The following is a 25237-nucleotide window of genomic DNA, read 5'->3' as shown; positions in this document are numbered from 1 at the left end:
AAATACTCATGTCTTGGAGGAGCATATATTTCTGCAGAGAGAAGACAGACAATTAGCAGTAAATACAAGAAATAAATAAATTGTATAGTGGTACAAGGTGATAAGTGCTAAGGGAAGAAGGAAAAATAGGGCAAGGAAAAAGGCAGGCAGGTTGCAGGTTTAAACAGAATGGTAAGGATAGGACTGCATAAATCCAAAGACGGTAATTGCACTGTTACTGATGCCGTGTCTAGACAGTCCTTGGTTTAGAGAAAGATTTAAGGACTCTTTACAAGAACTCCACTCCCCTAACCAGAGCTGGACCCCAAACCCTGGGGACCCCATACCTTGTCTTTACCTTTTACAGCCATGGCTCAATTGCAAGCTTCTTACCCTTTTAGTGCAGGATCTACACTCTGCTGTGCCTATCTCAGTTTGGTTTGCATAATTTAAAAGGAGCAGAAGAGCACATGTACTTAAAGAAAGCCTGGTTGTGAAGTCTTTGATGCTCCTTCCTTTCTTTCTCCCCAGCACCCAGCTCTCTGTAGGTGCTCACTAGCTTCCCAGCCCTTTGCTCCCCACCAGGCAGCCTTTTGCATCTTTAAATGCCTGGACAGAGTTCCCCCTGTTTTATTTCCCTCCTCTCCTGAAGACCTTGCCAGATTACCTAGCCATCTGACAGACTAATCCAAGATGAAGGGGAAGGGGCTCAAGAGTGGGAAGAGTGAGGTGGGGACCACAGAAGATTCAGTCTGAAGTGTGTCTAATAAGAGTGGCGGGGAGAGAAAGGGAGTAGGAGTTGGGACGAGGCCTGCTCCTGCAAGCTGGTCATGAGTGCCTTCATCTCAAGCTGGTTGATTATCACAATATCGTGGGTGCTGTCTAAACTCAATTCTAGCCGAGCCAGCAAAATACCTTCCCTTCAACAAAGTTTCAGGTTCCCATCGAATTACCGATAAGGACTAAGCCACAGAATTGGAGGTTGAACTAGTTCACACACAGTTATTGCTGACTTCTGCACATCTGACGCCTCCTCTGGCACTTAGGGATGGAGGAGATGGAGTCAAAGGGTAGAAGGAGTCGAAGCCCCAGGTAGGGGATGTTTTTCCCCTGCGGCATTGTATTCCATAATGACCCAGCCATGAAAGGACTGGGTGCTTCACGAGACAATTCTTCTATGTCAGTAATTTTAAACCTAAAGAGGTTTGATGTCCCATAAGCATATTCATCTTTCCATGTTTATTAAATTAAGCCCTCCATGAATCTGCAACAACATACTGTTCATTAATAGGAAAAGAGACCGTTGTTTCCCCCCAGGGAATATGTTGGCTCAGATCTGTTCCAAGGTAGGCATAAATGAATTGTGCGTGTGTGTGCTCGTGCCTTGAGTAGGGGGTAATCAGGGAGGGGAAAAGAGCAAAGAGGGAAAGAAGGAAAAGAGATCTTAAAGCTTAGACCCGAAATATCCAAGAAGGATTTTTATCAGAACTAAATTTCAGTACTCCTGGCGGAGTGCCTAGCAAGATATTAGTTTTTATAAAGAGAAAAAGGAACATGTAATTGTAGTGTCTCCATAGGAAGAAAACTGCAGATCTGTTCAAGAGAACCCCCACGCAAATTTGAAAACAGCTTACATATAGGAAAATCAGGGGTTTTTTTCCTTCTAGCAACATTAACATAGTCAAACAACTGAAGAGAGAATTCTATTAACGAAGTCAGTCCCATCAAGTTAAAGCCTAGTAATACCACCATCAGGGCTCGGTGGGGAATCTAATCTTTTGCAGCTTGGACCAGAATAACATGGAAAACCCATCGATTTATAGTCATGTTACTACTAGTGCTGAAGGCAAATTCAGGAAGCCCGACACAAGTTTACGGAACTTAAGAGAGAAGGGTTGAAAGAAGAAAGAAGGTAAAAGATATTCTGGCAGCCACATGAATCATAGGTAAGAAATCTTAGACGTGTGGGGTGTCTCAGGCCTCACTTGTTTCAGGACAACACACTTTCTTCAACGAATGTTACAGTAACATACTCAAAATATCAGTCACAAAGGAAGTTGAGGAAATGTGTTGAGTAATCATGAATTGATACTATAATTACCCTAAATTTTCAAGTTTCCAGTTAAAGCCAATGGTTGTTTTGTAATAGAATCTAAGGAACATGGTTATGCTGTGGGTTCAACAAAAGAGAAAGCTTTCGTCCTCAATTCTTAGGCTCTGCTTTAGGATGAAATTACCATGGAAGTGGCAGACTACAGCCTTTAGAAAGAGACCAGCAAATGACTTCTGTCCATTCAGAAATACTAGTGGCCAATGTGGTGTATCTCATGAGTTTAGTGTAAAGGAAGATAAAGACTGTGGGTATTTGTGTTACCTAGATATGGGTGCATCCGTTAGGACTCCCAAATACCACTAAGACTGGTAGCCGCCCAGGGCAGTAAGCAGGGTAGGGAAACCAGAGACGGGCTTTCTCTTTTCTTGGCATACACTCTACTGGCAGAAGCGGGAATACCCACAGCCATGTGAGGAAGAGTCCTTAGGAAGGGATGTCTGGTGGAGGATCTGTGAAGGAGATTGGGCCTCTGTGATCCTTCTGAAGTCTCTGTTGATGGCCTCTCAGGATGAAGCCATTTCCGTTGTTGGCTCTTGGATTAGGACAGATTCTGAGATGGAGACATCACAGAATGGCGCCAGAGATTTGACGATGAATATCATGACTAGCCTTGACATTGAAAAGTACTACGCAGACTCACCTGACCCAGATGCTCTGACAAAAACCAACCCATTCAGAGCGATAACATGATCAGCTTCCCTGAGGTAGAAAGCAGGGAACTGCCCTATTAGGAATCCCCAGAAGCCATGGCTGTGGGTGTCCGCCAGGTCCTGCAGTCTGAGTCAGGCCAAAGGCACGTACTGTTATCAAAGGGTCTCACAGCTGTGCCACGTTAGTGATCTCTACACTGCTGCTGAATGCTCCTGACTTATGCCTCCCCAGACAGCCAAACAGAATTGCATGAACAATTAGCCTCTTAAAGCTGGGAGAAAAGAAGTATTTCGGTGAAACAGGTATAGCTATCCTCAAGTCTTTCTTATGTATTACATAAATGTGAAGCACACCTTTTCAAAAACAGAGTTCTTGGCCTCTGCCCTTGGGAAATTTCCATATCTGGGTAGGGTAGTGTCAAGTCTGCTTGGCCCGGTAGCTCTGGATGTTTCCAGAGTCGATACTGACCTGACCTTTCTTGAGTCTTTATGTGCGTATCAATTCAGTGGCTAGAAGTTGCCCCTGAGTTCTTGAGTTTGTCTGGACTCTTCGGCCACTGTGTGACCTTCACTAAGTTACTTCTCTTTTCTAGGTCTCATCACTTTACCTCTAACATGGAGAGTTCTCTTGCTTTCAATTCTCTCTTTTGTAGCCAGACTTAATAGTTATCGGGGTATCACTTAGTGAAGTAGATTTTGGAGTAAATCAATATTAGTAAAAGTATTGGTAAAATCAGGATTGGTAAAAAGTACCAATGTAAATTTTTGAAGTTCATAACTCAGTTGTGATTGTGTAAGAAATTATTCCCATTCTCGGGAAACACACACTGAAGTATGTAGAGCTAAAGGACCATGTATATACTATATCCTCAAACGGTTCAGAAAACAACTATGTACATCCATGTAGAGCAAGAGAAAGAGAGAAAAAAAAGGTTTTCAGTAAATCACTATGAATGATAAAGCCAGCACCGAGTATATAAAGATCATTCTTCAAGTCAAAGTTCACTGTAGATTTTTAAAGCCAAGAGCCCGCCGGAAAGCCTGTGACTCCCTGTGTTCCAGTTTTCATAGACTTGTCAAGACGGATCAAGGCTTCATCCCCACAACCTTCAGGTGCAAATGAGCTGTCAAGGGAGCTTTTCAGAAAGCAATAAAGAGCCCCTTCCTTAGAGGCCAAGAGAGTCTGGGTCTCCCATTTTAGTCAAAGAAAGCTAAATGGAACTTGCAACTCAAAATATGTAATGATTCACCCCATGGTAATAAAGCAGCCCTGGAAAACTCCCTGGCGGGATTAATCTTAATCGGCAATTAAGATAAAGTCTGGGCACATGCTAATCCAGGGCTTAATCGGAGACATTTTAATGTGCTGCCATGGTGTGGATATAAGACTAGGATTCCACTAATTGAGCCTGGAATGTGGGTGTGAGGAGGAGGAATCGCAGTGCAGGGGTTGCCTGTAGATCCAGCAGTGAAATGAGGTTTTGCAGGAGTGTTGGGCCGTCTGGGCTAGGACGGCCCCTACGTGTGGCTCACCTTGCCATTCATGAACGCTCCATCTTTTCTGTAGAGCAACAGGAGCAAAAAGGCAAAGCAAGTTCCTAACAAGATATACAGTAGACGTCTTGCTTTACTTATCACGTTTCGAAAGCCCTGGTGCATGAGATGATGACTCACACAAGGTAGGTGTGGGGACCCATACGAGGAAAAGCAAAATAGTTTTTTAAAAGAGAAACATTTAAAACAGTTTTTAAAGAAAGTTAAAGCTGACATTATTACTCTGTGGTATTTTTCCCTAGAAATTTATTTTTTGCATATTTCTAAAATCCAGGCAATCATGTGAGGTAGTTTGTAAATATAAATTTCCAGTGACCAAGACTTAGTACCCTAGGTTAGCAAGAGAATCCTGCCACCTGCTTGCCAGCTACTTTTGTCTCCAATTGTGTCATTTTAAAAATCCCACCTTGAATTGAACAATGAGAACACTTGGACACAAAGCGGGGAACATCACACACCGCGGCCTGTCAGGGGGGTGGGGGCCTGGGGGAGGGATAGCGTTAGGAGAAATATCTCATGTAAATGACGAGTTGATGGGTGCAGCAAACCAACATGGCACACGTATACCTATGTGTCAAACCTGCACGTTGTGCACTTGTATCCTAGAACTTAAAGTATAATATAAATAAATAAAAATAAAAATACATAATAAAATAAAATAAAAATCCCACCTTGTCAGCCGTGATTTGAAAATTTGTTGCTGGCATGTACCCTGAAATTCTCATGAGCAACTGAAGGATCCGGTTTAAACAGAATATACTTAGAGAAGTTTATTCCATGTTCTTGGCCTCATCACTAAATGCACTGCAGCACCGTGCTACCTATGTTTTTCCAAGATCTCATGTATCCTCATGATCCTGAGAGGTAGGGGAGGAACCAGGCCCTTCTCCCAGATGAGACAACTGATCTACAGAGAGAACAAGTGGCTTGCCCACATAAGACTGTGTTTTGCATTACTTATTATTCACTTGTCCATGGGAAATGAACCTGGCTGTCAAGTTTTTAATGAGGTATATGATGAAGTTCACGTATGGGGTTCGTGCTAACATTCTGGATAACAGGTTGAGCCTTCCCTCAATGCAGGGAAAGAAGTGTGAGAAACATGAAGCTGCAAAAGAGAGCAGCTCGGTGACAATCAATAGTGGCCTTTTCTATCACTAGGTATCCCTTGAGCACCAACTATATGAAAGGCCTAGTCCTGGACACTGCAAAGTGCACAAGGAAACATAAGGCAAGGTCACTGCTACCCAAGAGCTCGTGTCCTCTTGGAAAGAATACAGTATAGAGATGAAATGATAGCTAAGCTCCCAGGCAAGTGTGTGAGATGTACCAATGAATGGGCCACACAGAACGAGCTCACTGGTCTAAAAAGACCAAGAGATTACTTTTGGCTGAGTGTTCAGGGAAGGCTTCCCTGAGGAGGCAGTCTTGAATAATCCAGGGCGAGAGAAGGAAAGGAGGCATTCCAGATGGGAAAGTAACTCAAACTCAGTGGAATAGAGGGTGGGAGGATAGGGGGAGTTGGATATAGCAGAAAATAAGGCAGAAAGAAAAGAGAGTCAGTCTATGGGGGACTCAGAAGTCCTACCTTAAGAGTTAAAGCTTGTTCCCTTATGCGCTGTGGATAGGGTTGCCAGATTTAGCAAATAAAAATACAACATGCCCAGAGAGGTTTGAATTTCAGATAAACAAAGAATAATTTTTGATATAATTATGTTCCAAATATTGCATGTGACATACAAAAATATTATTTGGTGCTTATCTGAAATTGAAATGTACCTGGGTATCTAGCATTTTACCTGACAACCTTAACTGTGGAGTTCTTGAAGATTTTGGAGTAGAGGAGTCCCATGAAATTAAATCTCTTCCAAAAAGGAGCCTGAGAATCATACATCAAGAGCCGTGAAAACTAGCCAGGCGTGGTGAAGCACTCCTGTAGTCTCAGCTACTCAGGAGGCTGAGGCAGGAGGATCTCTTGTGCCCAGGAGTTTGAGGCTGCAGTGCACTATGATTGGGCCTGTGAGTAGCCACTGAGCTCCAGCCTGGGCAACAAAATGAGACTGGGTCTCTAAAAAACAAACAAACATAAAGGAGCATGAAACCTCATGCATCCTACACTTTCCTTTATGGGAAAGCTCACTGGAAATTTTATGCCCCATCTAAGGGGTTCCCTGTAGCTGAAACTCATGAATTACCTGGTTATGAGATATAAGCTTAATATGAACCATGAATTCAATAATGTCACAAATGAGGCAGTTGTCCCTGGGAAGGCTGGTTAGTGTAGAGCTGAATTGGGCTTTGAAAACATAATTTCTTACAAACCCCTGACTTCTAGGCTTTCCACACCTGCCTGTATGTGCTGGTCAGTTAAGAAACACAAAAGGAGATCAGACATAATAGGCACAACATTAAAAACATAATAGGAAAATTACATTGGACTTCTATAATTTTCATTAAAATCTCTTTTCTCCAAGAAAAAAAAGGAATATGTTTTTTGAACATTTGTAGTTTTTAGAATTTAAATGGGCAGCATTCAGAAACAAAAAGCCCTTTAACGAAGGTGTAAATTGTGCCTTTTTAAAATGACTTTTCTTCCCTACCCTAGTACCCACAGTAATGAACACTCCTACCCAATCAAAATATGAAAACAAAATTGGAGCTGTGTCAGCATCTTGGCTGCAAATAAAACTCAAAACAGGTTATAGCACATGCTAGGAATACAAAATAAGGTTAGAAATAATGCTTCAGCTGTGAGTTCTTCAGGCAGTGGAAATAATAGAGCATAATTTAGTAGAAGAGGAACTAGGCAGTCAGCATACACAGGGAAAATGAAAGAAGCAAGAAAAATGCAAGGGGTAGGAAACAGGGTTGGAAGAAATTGGAGGGGGACAATGGGTGGCTAATTATTAGAGGAAAAGAAAGGCCCAGCCTGGTCAGAGAACATTCAGGAGCATAGAGGGTGGTCTGCTTGAAGAAACTGCTGGTAATAGTGAGTTTTCCGAGGTGATTCCAAATGGATATCAGACATCAGAGAGGCACGCTCGTGGCATAAGAGTTTATAACATCAATATCTAACTGCCGATGAGACCAGAAAGAAGGAATCCACTGAGACCTAAGCAGGCTTCTGCTACCTGGTGACTAGAACATTCAAGGATGGTTTATTTTATTAGTCTAAGATTATCCCCTAAACCCTAACCAAATTTGCAGAGCAGCTCTGTAATTATCTTGGCTTACAGGTGCATATGTCAGCTCACAGTGCTCAACCAAATGGGTTTTTTTTTTTGTTCTTTTTGCAACTTCATCAAGATATTACCAGTCCAGATTCCCCCTGCCATGTAAGAGCACCTAACCCTGGTGAATAAAGACGAGACAAAAAGAGTTAACAGGTTTTCTGCTTCATATTATATTTGCAAGAGGCTTATCGAGACAGTTATCTCAAATAGCAGTTTGCACATTTACTTTCATTCTAACTCAATTAAAGATTATTTTTCTTAAATATTTATCATGGAAGTTCATTTGCCTTTGCTTTACTTCCTGGGACTAACAGTTAAGAACCTGTTATTAAGGGAAAGGGGTGGCCCTTCTTTACTCTCTGTTCACACCAGGTAAAATCGTTCTAAAATGTGGTCGCTAGCATACACCAATCTTGAATAGGGCATTAGTTGCCTGATTAGGATGATGACCGAAGTTTCACAAGCTGTGTTCACTGTGCACGTTTTAAAAATAACCACACATGCAGTACACATTCAGTGAAGATTTGTTAGGGAGGAGAAACGAAATAATGCCGATTGAAACTCCCCTAAATGTACTACAGCCTCTACTCTGCATCCTTTCTTGAAATAATCATTTTGTGGAGAAGACACATCGTTGCCAAAGTCAGCTCCTCCCTCCCACCTGGTCAGTCCTTTCTCATTGTCTGCATGTGATGAGTTCATTAGAAATAACAAAAATCCATTTTATCAGGCCAGCCTTCACCTCTGTCTGTCAGTGCACCTGCTCTTAATTTTACCACTTATGATTCAGTTGTGAGATGGATTTTAAGCTTTGGCCTCTGGTTTGGTTTATTCCATGCTTGTACTGCTCCATATTGATTTTTGTTAAATGAGGCCTTTAGTGGTTAGCTGTAGAGGCAATTATTTAACGCTTTCAAAAATAGTATGGGAGTGGAAAATAAAAACTGAAAGTTCAGTTGAGGTCCAGCCAGTGATTTGGAGGCATATTGGTTTCCCATAACCCACATGAGAAAGAGACATTCAGCCAGCCTACGGCTCACACCTGGACAAACCTGCCCATCCTTTCAGGTACATTCAGAAGCTCTTGGTGGAATTGTTTCTTCCTTGATTAACTTTACAGCCCCTTCACGATCCCACAGTGCACATATGCCATTTCCTCATTACCTGTTCCATGCCCAGCAAGTTTCTGATGTGTTTCAAATTTGAAGTTGCTTGATGGATGTATCTGGGTATTGGAAGTAGTGAGTGCATTGCCATCTGGCAAAAGAGGAGGCAGCGGCAAAGTCTTGTTAAGCAGAAAGTTTGGAGGATAAGCGAGGGTGTCATGATGGGGGATGAGAAAACAAATGAAAACACGGATGGAATTTACTGTTGACCCTTCCAATTCAATTTCACTTCCCCCAAGGAGACCTTGATAAGTGTGTGATTCAGCCCGGAAAACCCCACCCATAGGCCACCCTGCATGGAGTAGTACTTCCTGCATATCAGGCATCTGTGCTGGGCATGGTGATGTAGAGTGATGAACGAGATGTGGCCCTGCCCTTAAGGAACTGACAGTCCAATGAAAAGCCACCAGTATACGGACCTTTTACCACGAGACACTTGAGTAGAAATGGAGGCTCTAGGAGCCCCAGTGTTAGACAAACTGACCCAGGGGTCATGAAAATCTTCATAAAGGAACTAACAATTATTCTTGGTTTTGCAAAGCAAGAAGGGAGTTTGCAGGTACGAAAGAGAAGGTGAGGACAGGGAATAGAATACACAAACACAAGAAGTGGTCAAATGGCCAAGAATACCTCGGGTACAGTGAGAAGTGTGGTGTGGTTAGACTAGAGCAGAGTTGAGTTTCAGTGGGAGAAGACAATGTGAGATCTGGCAGCCCATATTGCACCCTTCCTGGGGACTTTCTTGCCTTTCTAATTGAAAAGAAGGATGCTTCAAAGCTAATAGCTCTAGTTCCAACACCCAACTCCTCTATCGTCAGCTGTGTGAAATAGGGCAAGGTACTTAAAAACAGCCTCAACTTTTCATGTGTGAAGTGGATATTATAATGGCAGATTTGTAGTGTGTTTAGAAGATCAAATGAGATGACATATTTAGAGTACCTGCTGGTATCCCCCAAATTTTCCAGTTAGTATTTGCCTTTGTGTGTGTCCTTATCATGGACCACAGGTTCAAAAGGCCAATGTCCCAGCAGGTAACATCAAGATATCAAGAAAGCCAAGGCTGAGGTCCTTAATGGTAACTGTTCCACCACCTCAGTCTAGAAAAAAATATATATCCCAACTAAAACAGGACCCATGCAGGCAGGAAGCCCTGTTTAATCACACCTTCCAATTTTCCAAGAGAAGCTTGAAGCACAGATTTCTAAGTGAAATTTCCCATCTTTTCTGTGTTAGTTACTAATCTGAATTTAAAACACAGTGTAGGCAAAACAGTACATGTCTTTGGGCCATACACAACCTGTGGGCTGCCAGTTGACAGCCTTTGATCTCTATCTTCTCTCCCACTACATTACAGGCTCTTACAAGGCTAGTGCTGTGGTTGTTAATGATTCGTATCAGGGCTGGCTTATGGCAGATGCTTCGTGGTTGGAGGGCACTGACTTTAGCCACATACAGACATCGACACCAGGGGCGAGGAAAAGCAAGCCAACAAGTGAGGTGTTCAAAAGTGCAGAATTCAAAGAGTGACCCAATGCCATAGCACAAGCCCAGGAATGAAAACTTTTAAAACTCGGCCCCAGCAAGAAGCTCCTGGGAGAGGAGCAGATCCTTGGGAAAAAAAAAAAATGTGCAGTCTGTGAAGGGCAAAGTTTGGCAATCTATTAAACAGCAAGTTACAATAGGCGAGTGCAGAGATCACAGAGGCAGGGATTAATGTACACACATCTATACAGGGAACTTTGATGCTTTCAAATGCCTCCTCGCCATCTGAAAATCAGGCAGCAGGCATCGCCTACATATTTCACAGCAGTCTACCTGTCTGGGTGTTTGGGCTTGACAGCAGGAAGCTCTTTGAAATGAGGCTGAGGCATTTCAAACACTTCTGCTTGAATATCCAGTTTGTATATTCTGTCGATGGCTTTTTAAATTGGCTTTATTTTACTTTATTATATTTTTTTTTGCTAATTTTGGAATCTCTTATTTAGTCGAAAGTCTGCAAAAGAGCAAATTACAAAGCCAGGATGCCTTTTGACGATCTCAAGTGAATGGTACAGACACAGGCTCGCAGGCTCACAGGCTCACACACAATTCCATATAACAAGGAAGGAGAGAAGTTACATTCACAGAGCAGAACTATTTTCAACAACAGTCCAGTGAAAAGTGCCAGATGTTTGAACCTTTTGACTCCTGCCCAGATAATATCATAATGGTTTAGAGAGGGATGTTTACAGCTTTCTATGTGTAATAAATAATTTAGAAGCCATTCATTAAAACCTTCTAAATTACAGACACTGCAGGCGAATTCCTTCTTTTAAGAAGGAAAGGATGACCTGAAAATTGGTCCCCGGTTTCTTGCCTTCTTCTCTTTGATTCTTTTTGTTTGTTCTTCTTACCAGAAGCTGAGTGAGTAAAGTACCGATATTGGGGGGTTAGGTGGGGGAGCGGGTTACACCACTGTACATACTTAGAACCACAGTGCACGTAAAAATGAAGCTGGGCTGCCTTGGCCTGGTGAAATCATGCGATGGAAATCTGAAGATCTTACATTTTATTCTGAGGTCCACAGAGGTCTTGTTTATGCTTCTCTTCTCATTTTAAGAAGGAGGTGCCAATGTACTGGCAGTGAGGAGGAGAGTGGAAGGATTTGCATGAAGCAGCTTCTGTGACTCAGGTTTTCAAAGCTGTCTCATGGAAGGCAAAAAATACTATCCTTATCCGAATCGTGATGCAGGTGTGGTAACTTGGCTATCTCTTCTAACACCACATTGCAAGGCCTTGATTGTGGGGTGTGGGAATCTTACACAAGACCCGACCAAGCCAGAGAGGATTAGCTTTAATTTCATTCAAAAGCTGTAAGTAGGAGAAAAGACTGTCAGTATCCTAAGGCAATACTTAGGAACAAGTAGAATTAGGTAGGATTGTTTTGGGAGTGACAGAAAGACCATGATTCTGAGTTGATCTCAAGAACTCCCAGGCCAGGCTCAGTGGGCACACATTGAATTTATTTTCATTCGGTTTGGTGGGGGATCCTGGGAGCAAGCTACTTTGACTCATAGATGTAAACGGTAAGAAACCAAACTGTTGATTTGAGCCAAAGTCCTTCTCGTTCAAAAATAGCCTGTATCAGGGAAAGAGAGAAGGGGGAATTAGAAATGGGCCCTGGGATCAAGGATATTCCCAATATAAAGACACCCTTACTTCTACTGTAGGCATTTCAGATTCCCACTACTTTGTCATCCATATTGAAACTGGGCACCAACTTCCCGATTCAATAGCAATGAAGGCAACACATGATGCTGTCCTTTGTGGTAGCTCGCTTCCTTTTGTGGAGGCATACCACCGAGAGGACAGGCTTCTGGTTCCAGGCACAGAAGCCATCTCCAGCTAAATGATGAACCCATTTTTAAAGACGTCGTTTTTATGGTTTCTTAAATGACAAGGCGTTTCAAGTACAATGTGGTAAAGGGGCACGATCATAAAGCAATGTGGTTGGCAAGGAAGGTATTTCGTTGTGAGCAGGGGTGTCGAAGCCGAGCTTTATCAATGAGTGGAATTTCCTGTAAGTAGAAAGATAAATGAATTAGTAACTCAGAGTAATTTTTTAAAAATACATATCCAGGTGAAAGCTCAGATAAGTTTGATCCCTTTTAGCCAATGAAGTATCATCTCTAATTAGGTTTCCATGCAGACAGTGCAGCCTTGGAGTACATTTCTGAATCTAGTTGACCTTTTCAGCTGGAGAAGCCAAATGATTTCCATTCCATGCTCTTTAATTCTGGAGGAATTTCTAATTTGTTGCCAGAGATAAAAACACTCACTCCAAACATGAAAAAAGTTTTAAATAGTCCAGAGCCCCATTTACAGAATATTAAAATTTTCGAGCTGAGAGAACCCTAAAAGACCATTTTATTCCATTCGTTTATTTTACTGATAATAAAACTGAGGACCAGAGAAAAATCAAAGACTCGCCCAAGGTCACTCAGGGACTTAGGACCTAGGATTAGAACCCATGCCTCCCGCTTCCCACCCCAGCCTCTCTGCTTGGCCAGTCTCTTATTTGCCTGCTAGGCTTTTTTTTATGTGGTCCAGATGTTGCCGCATCAAAGGCCTCTCACTGAACTCCACCATCAGACCTGCTTTAGGGAAACTTCCATGGGCCAACACCTACCCTCTTGCCTTTCTTAATTTCTTTTGGAAATTCTCTATTCTCTCACCTTATTAATGTTAAAACAAAACGGGTTCTTTTATTGCCACAGGCAGCAGGAAAGTGAAGTTCTTGATGGAGGCAAGTGTCTTCCCTAGTGAGAGCAAGTAAATTAGTTCTGAGGTCCTCTCACTCACTCTAACTGTAATGAGAGACACCAGCCCTTCTTCATTAATGAGATGCCAATCACAAAGGGAGCAGCCTCAGAGAGCCTTTGGGGAGGGGGGCGGCGGGGGAGAGCAGTGATTGGCACTGTACTAAGAAGGGAGGAAGCAGAAAATAAAAGCCTCCAGAGGTGGGAAAACACGTGGATGATCTCAAATCAGAAGGGTAGGTCCAGCGGAAACCCGAGGGGCTCCTGAATGGGCCAGTCAGCGTAGTCTATGGCAAACATCTTTGGGCAGGAGAATTGGGGAGCTACCCCCCTGGCATATTTTCCCACGTATGCTTTCCGAGGCAAGGTTGTGTTCATGCTAAAGTGTGTCCCACATGGGGATCCGTATGATTGGTGACAGTTGGGGCTCCTTAATGACTGGGTTCCCTTGGAAGGCTGGCCGCAGCGAACCTCCTCGCTCCTCTGCCTTAGATCTCGTCAAGAGTTTAACATGCTGTGTAACCTCCTAAACTTTGAAAAGGAAACTTTCTAAAAGAAAGTTAAGGAAAAATAATTTGATGCTTAAGGGAACTTCTTTTCTTGCATGAGATAATTTCCCTGGTAGGAGACACTGTTCTTAAATTTGTCCAAGGACCGCTTAACCCAAGACCATGTTTCCAGGGCGGGGGAAACATCTAAATCATATTTGTTCAACTCCTGCTCTCAAAGTGGCTTGAGAATAGGTTCTGCCCCTGGCAAGATGATGCTTGCTGTCTTTTCCTCTCAGCTACCCAGAAAGGCATTTGCAGCATCGCTGAGAACGTTTTGGGAAAATATCTGTGCAGTTTTCCCAACTCAGTTTTCACCATCTGCAGCCTGCCTTTGCTTTGGTAGGTTGGTTAAAAAAAAAAAAAAAAAAAAAAAAAAAAAAAAATCTGTGCATATTGGAAACAGTACTTTTATTTGTAATTAAATGCCTTTTTCCCTGTTATTTTTTCCCTGCAAACATTTTTGTTTATGAATATGGGTCTATATGAAGGTTAAAAGACTTTCAGCACTCAAAACAACTTAATACAATGTCTGAGCACACAATTAGGCATGCTATGTCCTTCAAGAATCAGGTAGCGGAAGTTCTAATTGGCAAAGCAGCATCTTGAATGTCATTTTCTAAACCCATTAGACCATGTCTAACAGAGAAAGAGGAGAAGCAGCAGCAGTTTACGAAATACCAATAGTCCCCCTTGCAGACATAATTTTAGGGTAGCGGTTAGATGATATTGAACTTGTAACAAAATGTAGCTACAAAGCCACAGTAGCTTCAAGCAAAATGACATTTCTTTAGATCATGTGTAGGCTCACCTTGTAATAGTAGGAGGAAATATGTGTATAAGCAACCTGGAGATGCTCCTTTATTCCCTGTGTGTGTGGTGTGTGTGTGCGTGTGTGTGTGTGTGTGTGTGTGTGTACTGTGTGTGTTTCATGCACTTCTTTAAAGGCACACAGTTGGCTGTAATATGTCCTCCTTTCTCTGAATTCTGGTGACCTTTCACCATAGATGGGGCAAGGCCCAGGCCTCTGGTTTGATAGAAATACAGCACATCTGTCTTCACTTATTCACATCTGATACCATAACCTTCGTGTCTGGCTGCTTTGGGTCTACCACCATTAAAATTTAAATTAAGAACCAGAAGTTTTTAATAAATTCAAGCCAGAGTTGAGCCTCCCAGAGATGTTATCTTGCCTGGAATCCCCTCGTTTTAGTTTAATAGTACTTTTGGAAAATCTGACAAGACACCTAGAAATTCCATTCTTTGTTGAAGACCAAAAAGGAAGAATCACCATGGAAAATAAAGATTCATAAAGCCAGCTGCATTTTATTCTAGATGCTTCTTTTTCTGCTAGAAACCTGTTTTTCAAAAACTTGGTTGACAGAGTCTCATTTGTATATTTTTCCCCTTATGTTTTAGACACCTGGGTTTTTAAAGATAAAATTCTTGCAGATGTTTTGGATTAGTCTGTTTTCAAAAGTGCTCAAGAGCTTTATTTCCAAGGACTAGACTTTTCTTTTTTTTCATTACCAACTACTGTAGTTTGCAAAGAGGGAGAAACTTAGCTTGCAATTGGCCTGAATTCAATAGAATCACACACCCTCCTGGTTTTAAGGAACATTTGAAACTGAACCATGCATAAGTGTGCCACCTGACTGAGCTTTCTAAACAAATATTTGTCATCTTTGTCAGACCAAAATTCTCATATAGTGTTTTGAATTTAATTAGAGGCATACCTAAATGGTTAGGGGAGAAGGACAGAAGTCTCCCCCCAGAAATGGCTCATAGGAAAATGAGACAATTTCAGTTTTACTTACTCAGGCACACCATAGGAGAGGTACTTCTCCAAGCTGGTAAGTGAGCCATTTTTGCAAAAATAGAAGCAACATTCTGGGCAAGAGCTTGAAAGTAGAAAAGGCCTGGGATAAAACATAATTTTTTAAAAAAACATATCATAAAAGAGAGTTGCCCAGCTCTTTCTTAACTTGTGAACTAGCTGTTCTACACATTTACCATAAGATAATTGATGTTTGTAATGCTGCCCCTAAGGCACTACAGGATCCTAAAGTGCCTTCTGAATCATCAAAGAATGATTCATTGCGTTCTGGGTGGTTTTCTTGTTGAGTGTATTTTATTGTATACGAATCCCTTTGAAAATTGATAATACATCTGTGATGGGTACCAGAGGTTTGCAATCAAGAGCACACAGCCACAACTGGTGAGTGGGAAGTGTCTTTGGTGTACAGGCTGGGTGGCACCCCCACATCCTCCATCCTGCTGCTTCGAAGAGGCAATGTCGCCCATGGAATCTGCAGAAGTTGGTCTCTGTGAAGGTTTCATTCAACTCCTCCCTCTCCTCCCTTTCCTGCTCATCTTGCTAGTAGGAGCCCACGTGTGAACAGCAATTTCATATTCCCACCCCTCCCTGTGCCCAAAAGGAGAAAGGCCGGAAACTTAGGGTGGCACTAATTAGGCAGCGTCATACAAAAACTCTGATATTTGACCACTTTTTATCTACAAAAGCAACAATCTCATATGACCAGTCACAGTGGTTACAAATATCAGGCACCTGTATGTGTGTCTGTGTGTGTGTGTGTCTGTCTGCATGTATAGACATGCATCGTCATTCAATTACCCAGAAGACTTGATTAACAAGAATACCAAAGCTCCACTGGATCACACGACTTGCTGCCCCCTGATTTGTTAAACAAATAACTTTTTCCTTCTTTGCTGTTCCTTAGCTGATAACCAGGAATGGAACCCTAGCATTTTCACAGCACTGCTATGCATTAGGTGAAAATGGCCTTCCTATTTCTTGGTATGCTCTGTTTATATTTTAATGCTGTTTACAGATGAAATATTCCATAAATATTCATACAGTGCCTGTACAAAGGAAAGGATCCAAAGAGCTCTTTATTAACAAGCTCCCTTATGTCAGGGTAACTATGGGAGAAAGGGCTTTAATCCATCCTCCCAAAGTTCTCACAAAAAGACTGAACTATCCTCTTTACACATAATATTGGGGTGATCTGGGATTTACCAGCTAAATTCATAGCTAAAAGTGTCAGCTAATGAATTATTCCAAGTAAATTAACAGACTAAGGGAATCCTTTCTTCGGTCCCATACCAATGCTCCCTTCATTAGCAAATACGCTTCATGTGGAAGAGAGATCAACTAGGTGCCAGAGAATGTTTAGCCCACATTCATCCTCTGCACAGTTCCTCGACCCCAACGATCAATTGACATTTCTTAGAAGAGCATTTTATTCTTCCAAAGGAAGGCTCAGAAACATTAGAAAAAAAAAATATTTTAAAGCTCAGAGAGCTTCTAATGAAGTAAATTAAAACCTTTTAAAAAAACACACATACAAATTGAACTTTTTATAAAATATTCAGGGGCTTCAAATTTAAAACTATTTTAAAAAGCCCACATATACTTCAAGGTTATGCTTTTAAAAAATTTAAAATACTGAGTTGAATGACTGACAAGTTCAAAATACTCTCAGACTAATCTTTGTACCAAAGAAATTAAATCTAACAAAGTACTTTTTATCTCCTCAATGGGGGAAAATAGGATAGCAAATCATATTTCCCCCTCCTATCTTTGTATCAAAGATGGTTAAATATTTCTTTCCATTCCATCATATCTTCCCAACTGGCAAGATAATACTTGGGAAAAGAGTAGGTAGAAGGGAAAATGAAACTGGCAGCTCCTGAGATCCACAGGGCATCATTTGGCACGCACTTCTTTGAGGCCTACCCAAAAGTGGTTAATCAGAGAGTAGGGACGATGTCAGATTACATTAGAGGCAGATTTCTCTATGTGTATGGGCAAATCTGAGACGGCCAGTCTCTCAGGTCTGGAGCTGTGGTTGCACGCAAAATGTGATCCTAAAAATGAAATGCCAGTATTTAATTCTTCCAACTACTCAGCTTCCTCATTATTCTCTTGTGGGAATTGTGGTTGCTACTGACTCAAAGTTGCCCCCCGTTTGATGATGTATTCATTGCTAGAGTTGGCCCCCATGTCCCCCTCAACCTGGATTCCAGTTGAGGATCCTATAGTGAGAATTCAATTAATCTCAAGATAAAATCCAGCAACAAGAACTTTTAAGCCTTGAAATGCACAAAGCTATGTATGTATTTATGTGTGTTGTGTTGTCCACCCTCAAACATAGTCCAGGCTGGCCTCTGTAAGGCAGGACTCTTCAGTGTGTTCTCTCAGGCTCTCCTTGGGGAATATTTCTTAGCAGAGTGCATTTTTGTTACATGAGGCCGTAGATGCATGTGGCTACTGAATCAACCATTTTGACGTCAGTTAGTTCTTTCCAGTTGTCCTAATGACTATTCATTCAGCATTTGATTGGATTAGAATAGGTTGATGCAGTTCAACTGAATCAAGGTGTAGCAAGGAGAAAACCCACTGGATTGTAAATCTGAAGAATGGTTTGAGCCTCAGCTCAGGTGCTAACTTGCTATGTGGCATTCAGATCTCTGGATCACTCTGGACTTCAGTTTCTTCGTCTGTAAAGTGGTAACCATCTGGCCTCTCTTATCAATCTTTCAGAATTCTTAATTCAGATTAAATGATCTGGTGGGTGTGAAAGCTTTTGAATCCATCTGAGTTATCAGCTGGAACTTTATAGAGTTAGTTGGCACAGTGCTTCAGGAGATAATTTGAGGATGACTTTGCAGGGAATTTCTATGCCAATCAGAAAGTATTCTTTTCTTATGTACCGATGGCAGTGAAAAAATGAGAGAGACCATTATATCAGTTGGACTCACTTGATCATCACCACTTTAAAAATGAGCAAAAACTAGTTGAGAGAGTCGTGGCAAATCCTTGGCATTAGCTGTTACCATGGAGGTGAAGAGGAAAATTCCCACTCCCCAACTGTATTTGAAAACAGAGAGGTCTCCAGCCTTGGAACAAGTTGTGGCAAATGGACAGGATGTCCTAGAATGACATCCTAGGTGTAAATAAATCACCGGAACTGATGGCAGCCACCCAAGAGTTTTGAAGGAACTCAAGGGTGAAATTGTGGAACTATTGGCCAAAACGTATAACTTGTTACAAATGGGTACTGTGCTCGAGACCTGGCAAATTGCCACCACAACTCTGAAAGAAGAGAAGCACAAATAGGTGAGCCTCCCTTTTATACCTAGCAAGCTGGTAGAGACTATCTGAGTGGGTAGTGTCACTGAATACATGCTTATTGTAGCATGGAGAATTACTGAGCATTCACCCTGTGCCAGGCATTGTGCTGGATGGTAGAGGTGAACAAATGAAAGTGTCCAGAAGGCTGTTTGACAAAGGGGTCTGAAAACTCCAGTGCTGCAAACATAGATTTGGGAAGTCATTGACATATAGGTCAAAGAAAGCAAATAGCCTTCACCTAGAGGTGCCGGTCCCATTGATTGGAAGATCCTGTCTTGGATCACCATGCACACTAGACTATCCTGAAAAGAGAGCGGAGATCTGCTAGCAATGTCTGCATTGCTGGGCTGTACCATGCTCTGTGTTTGCCATCTCCATGTGGGTGAATGTTGGAATTCTGAGGGTGACGGCTGGCTGTGATAACCCAGTGAGAGTGTGAAAAGGAAGAAGGGAAGAGGTTAAAAGGCAGACTCCTGCACAAAGCAAGCATTTGGGGGTCGGGAGAGAGGGAAGAAACCAGCAAGGGAGGCTGAAAGGGTTCATCATTTACTTGTCTGTTCCTTTATTCAACAAGTAAGCATGGGCACTTTCTATGTGCCAGGCACTATTTTACACCCTGGAGTCACATCCAGGGATGTGCTCTGTTTTTGGGACAAGGAAAGTGTCAGATAGTAATAAATACTCAGAATCAGAAGACGGATTGTTTGGGCACTGTAGCATGGTTGGTCAGCTCTTACAGGAGCTGAAACCTGTATGGCAGGACTTAGCCAGTGATGCAAAGAATTGTGAGAAGAACATTCTAGGCAGAAGAACAGCTAGTGCAAAGGCCCTGAGGCAGAGAAAATGGCAGAAAAATACTCTTTCCAGAAGTTTGACTGTGTAAGGTGGCAGCTTGAGGGGAAGACAGGACTGGGAAGGAGGTTTCCTGAACCTGTGTATAGCTGGTTGGCTGGCTGTGTAGAATAGAGAGACCTGATAATGTTTATGGATTTGAGGGAAAGAAGAAAGTAGAAAAGGAAAGACTGATGATGCAAGGGAGAGAAAAGATGATCAACAGTGCTGAGAAGGACGGTTGTCTTAGAGAAGGTGCAAAGATGGTAAGGGCAAGGGCAGATATAAAGAGTCTAGAACAGCGTTCCCCAACCATTTCTAAACTTCTGCACTCATTTCATAGTAATATATATAATTTGAACATTTTTTTAAACATCTAATCTTTTTGCATGTAATGCAAAATGAAGTGAGTTAATGTTTTAGAATGTATGCGTCATTTTAGATAAGTGTATATTAAAGATTTTATTACAAAATTAATTGAATATAGTATTTACTAATATTCCTGGATTATAATAATAAATTCTGAATGAGTTCCATCTAAAAAGTGATGCCCATGGTTTAATTTGCTTTAATTATGTAAGAAATGACCATTTATGAAACATACATTAAAATGACATCTATTAGTGTGCTTAGTTTGGCAACTAAATAAACATTGAACTGTGTGTTGAAATTTAACTGTGTCTCACAGTATCAAAAGTAGTCAAAAACAGACAAAATCTGCCTTTGCAACTAATGCTAGAAAAGCTTACATTTTGGGTAAAAACGTGATTTATTTTTATTCTTTATTTCTAGTGAAATAAAAGAGGATTTCTGGCTGCTATTAGTAAACACATCTATACAAAATATTAAAAGCCAAACTGGATATAAGCAACACCAAACTTTCCATTATTAACATTGATTTTTGAACTTAACGGAGAGATCTTAATGGGTTATGTGACAGGTAAATGCAATTCTGAAATCCGGTGAAGAATACCTTGACATATATTTATAAAGTTATCATCAGATGCACAGTCTTTATAAACTTTTCAAATTTTACTTCAGAATTCTTCTACTATTTGTCATTACCAAAAACCCGCTGTGGGTGAGAATCAGACAACTTAATCAATTAAACAATTAACCAAAAATAAACACTTTCAATTGCCTCGTGGTTCAGTTGCCACAATAACTGGTAACATTCAGCTCCTCACCCAATGGTGGAGGGTGACGAAGTCATGAGCACAGGTAGGTGATGCCAAACTCTGCTCTTTTAAATGAAAACCATATGTAATTATTCACTACATTCATCCAGTTATTTAAGTAGAAATTAAAATATCTGCTATTATCACCTTTAATGATATGAACATTGCAGAAAGTTTTTTGTGAAACCCTGGGTTTCCCTCAGTTTGGGAGCTGTCACTTAGGAGAAAGTGGAGATATTGAGGGATGATAAGCCCCACAAAGGCAAGGATTTCGTTTTGTTCACTGCTACATCCCCTGTACCAGGACGGTGCCTGGCACAGCACAGACACTTTGCAGATATTCAGTGAATAAATGAATGAGTGAATGAATGAATGCAGGTTAAGCCGAAGTCAGGGTTTTCTGCAGAGGTATGGAATGGAGTGGACATGATTTGCATGGAGGAGAGAAACTGCTGCAAGAACAAGAGAGGGAACAAACAGGAGATGAGTTAGCAAACAACCTTGTAGGTGAAAAGGCAGATCATTTCCATGAAGAACAATCATTTATCCCACAACCATTTCTTGAACGGCTTCTATGTGTTGGGTTTGTGAAAAATGCTATGGGATTCAGAGATGAAAAAGACTCAGCTCTCTGCTGGAGAGGATGTGGAGAAATAGGAACACTTTTACACTGTTGGTGGGACTGTAAACTAGTTCAACCATTGTGGAAGTCGGCGTGGCGATTCCTCAGGGATCTAGAACTAGAAATACCATTTGACCCAGCCATCCCATTACTGGGTATATACCCAAAGGATTATAAATCATGCTGCTATAAAGACACATGCACATGTATGTTTATTGCGGCACTATTCACAATAGCAAGGACTTGGAACCAACCCAAATGTCCAACAATGATAGACTGGATTAAGAAAATGTGGCACATATACTCCATAGAATACTATGCAGCCATAAAAAAGGATGAGTTCATGTCCTTTGTAGGGACATGGATGAAGCTGGAAACCATCATTCTCAGCAAACTATAGCAAGGACAAAAAACCAAACACCACATGTTCTTATTCATAGGTGGGAATTGAACAATGAGAACACAAGGACACAGGAAGGGGAACATCACACACCGGGGCCTGTTGTGGGGTGGGGGGAGGGGGGAGGGATAGCATTAGGAGATATACCTAATGCTAAATGATGAGTTAATGGGTGCAGCACACCAACATGGCACATGTATACATATGTAACAAACCTGCACGCTGTGCACATGTGCCCTAAAACTTAAAGTATAAAAAAAAAAAAAGACTCAGCTCTCATCTTCAAGAAGTGCACTGAGTTTATGGGGATAATAAGAGAGATATCCATTCCAGACTGAGCATACACAACCCACATTCCACAGACATTAGAAGGAAAGAAAAAGGAGTCTAAGGGAAGTGCTAGCTTCAAGAAGCAAGAGAATGGAGCCCTATTTCCAGCTTTGCCACCAACTGGAAAGTCATTTGCCCTCTCTGGGTCCTAGTTTCCTCATCTGTATAAGAAAGGACTAGGACCAGAGCTCCTCCAATGTGCCTGTGCAGCAAACCTCTGACAGTCTATGGGATTTGGAAATTCAGAGGAGGTGGATGTCAATGTTGGCAGAGGTATTGTGGACATGTATCCTCAAGGATGTGGAAGTTGAGTTGTCCCTGAAGAATGAGGGAAGGGCGTCAAAGTTGGGGGTCAAGCATTTCAGGTAGAAGAACTAGCAAGGAACTAAGCCATGAGACTAAAACAGCCCTAATAATTTTTTGATGTCCATTTTATGAAGTAAGAGAAGTATGAACAAGCAGACTCAGATGATATGGATTCTACAGTACAGCTGGAATTAGCAAGAGTTTGTTTGGAACAAAGGGTCAAATTCACCTAACTGGAGTAATCCCAACTTTGGAAACCCCATATATTGGTGTTAAGAGCAGTCTTCTAAAAGAGCTAAGTGAGAGGAATGCACAACGAAACCTCCATGGTAGTGAAACAATGATGTAAACAAAAGATGATGGGAAAATGTGACACGTTCTCCTAAGGTGGAAAAGCAGCTGATGATTTTCAAAGCAGACAAATATAAAAATACCTCATGCTATATTGTAAATATGGATTTCTACCCAAAAAGGGATGCCGTTAGGACTCAAAAGACTAACACAATATAGGAAGTAACCATAATTCTATTGAGGCCAAAACTGAAAACATCATCCTTATTCAGACTCATTGAGAGGAGGTTGAGGAAGAAGAGCAAGTGAGTAGCCACGGGCCAGTGTTCCAGGTCTGGGTCAAGGGCCTTGGCCAGTTGCTTAATGTTGGTCTCTTCATCTGTCCAGTGGGAGTAATAATACTTGCTCCACATGTATCATGATGCTGTTACAAGGATCAAATGGGATAATAGAAGTGGATTTGCTTTAAAAAGAATCAAGTGCTGTAATCACTGGACTAAAGCAATAGAAATTCATGCATTTGTGATGTCTGTCTAGTATATGAACAGCTTGTGCAAACACACTTAAAGTAGTTCCTTGTATTTGCAGAGTGCTTCAGAGCTTGTCAGGTTCCAAAAAATATAAAGGGATATAGCATGGCTTTAAATTCTGAAAACCTAGGTTTGGATTTCAATCTCATTGCTTCCTAGTGTGATTTGGCGTAGTGTTATTTACCACATCTGGGCTCAATTTCCTCATCTGTAAAATAGACATAGAGATACCTACGCATGCATGGTGGTTGTGAAATTCACATGTGATAAGGGATGAAGGGTGGAGAGGTCAGTGCCTGCCCATGCAGGCCCTCAGAGCACACTGGCTGTTTTTATTTCCCTGTTCCGCTAGGACATAAGCTCCTAGGGCTGACCACGTCCATTGGTATTCCCAGTTACCAGCAGAGTTCCTGAGACAGAATTGGTGTTCGATAAATACTTGTTGAATGGATGGATTAACAGAATGAACGGATGGGTGAACACCAACCCTGTAACAGAGATGAAAGACGGTAATATCTGCTATCTTGGGTAAGAAAACCAAGGCTCAGAGAGTTGAAGTAACTGTTGAAGGTTCGTGTCAGAACTAAACTGCGAGTAGGACTTAAAGGGGTCCCTTTTCTACGCCATCCACGTGCTGCTCCCTGTTCTGAACCTCTAACCTTTGGTGGAATCATGGGCTACAGTTTTCTGAGCTGTTATTGTCATATCTTTTAGAAAACCAGAAGCAATAATATTTGCCTCTGCTTTATTTTTCTGGATTTTTGTTCAGGGCTCACAGAGTAAAAAAATTCAAGTCAACTTTTACATTCTTCTTGTTGTTTTGAAAAGGGGCCAAAAAGCAAAGCAAAGAAACATAAGCAAAATCTCAAATATCTTTGGTTTTGACAGTCCCTGGTTGGCTGGACATAGCCCCAGGAAAATGGATCTAATCTGCACTGAAAGGTACAGTTTGTTTCTTTCTCCCGCAGACAGACGGAAATGTGTGTTTGGGAGGCTGATTCATCCAATGGCCCCTGCACCAGGCCTGGGACCAGCGCTATTCATTATTTGCTCTGTTCCTCTTTCGTTTACAAGGTCAGAGTCGATGTTTTGGTTGTTTTCCCAGCAGTGCTCTACTGACCGACTTCGCTCTAATCCCTTGATGTCACTTAAATAAACTCGAGGCGGGTGGGGGTGGGGGGAGCAATTTGAGAACTCCAATGATTTCCTACCGCTGTTGTTCTCGGCGGCAAATTAATTTGATGCTGTTATGTAAGTGTAATCATCCTCTCTAATCACATCACAGGATTGGGAACTGCCAGAAATAACAGAAGGGAACATTGGAGATATCAAAGGGGAGCCACTAAAATAGATTGTTTATTTAGGTACCAAATTGAAACGCTATTATTGGGAGATGGAAAACAACCGTCGCCACACTTTCCTTTCACACGTCCCTGCGCTTTACATACTGTATTTGTCAGGATGCATCAGCCAGAAGGAAAAGGAAAGAGGAAATCAGAGCTTCCATTTGTGCCATCGGGAAGGAAATGGGGAAAGTCAGAGGTATCTGAGCGTCAATGGGCTTTTGTTGGTGCCCAAAATTTTGGTTGTGATTACTGCTCTAAGACGCTTCTCTCTGCCTGATGTTCTTTCCTGATGTCTGCCCTCTCTCTTCTGTATTCTTTCCCATACTAGCCCATTGCCTTCTCCCTCCCCATTTTTTTTTAGCAAGTCAAAGAAGACTCAGCCTAGCTCGGATGATCCTTCTCCACCTCCTTATTGATGGCCCTTCTCTCAAGTGATGGGGACCCTGGAGATAGGTTAAATGCATACAGCTTCCCTATCTCGTCACACATGTTGTCGGATCTCTTCCCAAACTCTTCTGCTTCTACCTAGACATGGAGTCATAGGGGTGAGAAATAAAGTCCCATCCTTACTTGGAGTGTTTTACAGAGTGGTCTATGCAGTTTTGGTAGAGGAGCTTAGAGGCCTGTTTTTGTTCCTCAGCTCTGTTCCTCCTCCCTGGGCAGATTGTTTACTGTTTCTGAGCCTCAGTTTCTTCATCTATAAG

General features: G+C 41.7%; 1 protein-coding gene and 1 long non-coding RNA gene across 3 annotated transcripts in view; one reads left to right on the top strand and one right to left on the bottom strand.

Annotated features, from left to right (window-relative positions):
- The window catches only part of RORA (RAR related orphan receptor A), a 735316-nt gene that overhangs the window by 449413 nt on the left and 260666 nt on the right, over positions 1 to 25237 (top strand). The gene's annotated exons all lie outside the window — the stretch shown is intronic.
- LOC107968496 (uncharacterized) lies at positions 11677 to 13367 on the bottom strand. Its single transcript, XR_001709668.3, has 2 exons — positions 12910 to 13367; positions 11677 to 12252 (listed from the first exon to the last, which is right to left on the bottom strand). It is a non-coding gene; the product is annotated as an uncharacterized LOC107968496 (long non-coding RNA).

Source organism: Pan troglodytes, chromosome 16 (assembly GCF_028858775.2).
Source record: "Pan troglodytes isolate AG18354 chromosome 16, NHGRI_mPanTro3-v2.0_pri, whole genome shotgun sequence".
Lineage (NCBI taxonomy): Eukaryota > Metazoa > Chordata > Mammalia > Primates > Hominidae > Pan > Pan troglodytes.
Note: the sequence above shows the minus strand (reverse complement) of the source record. Positions and strands in the feature narration are given on the sequence as shown.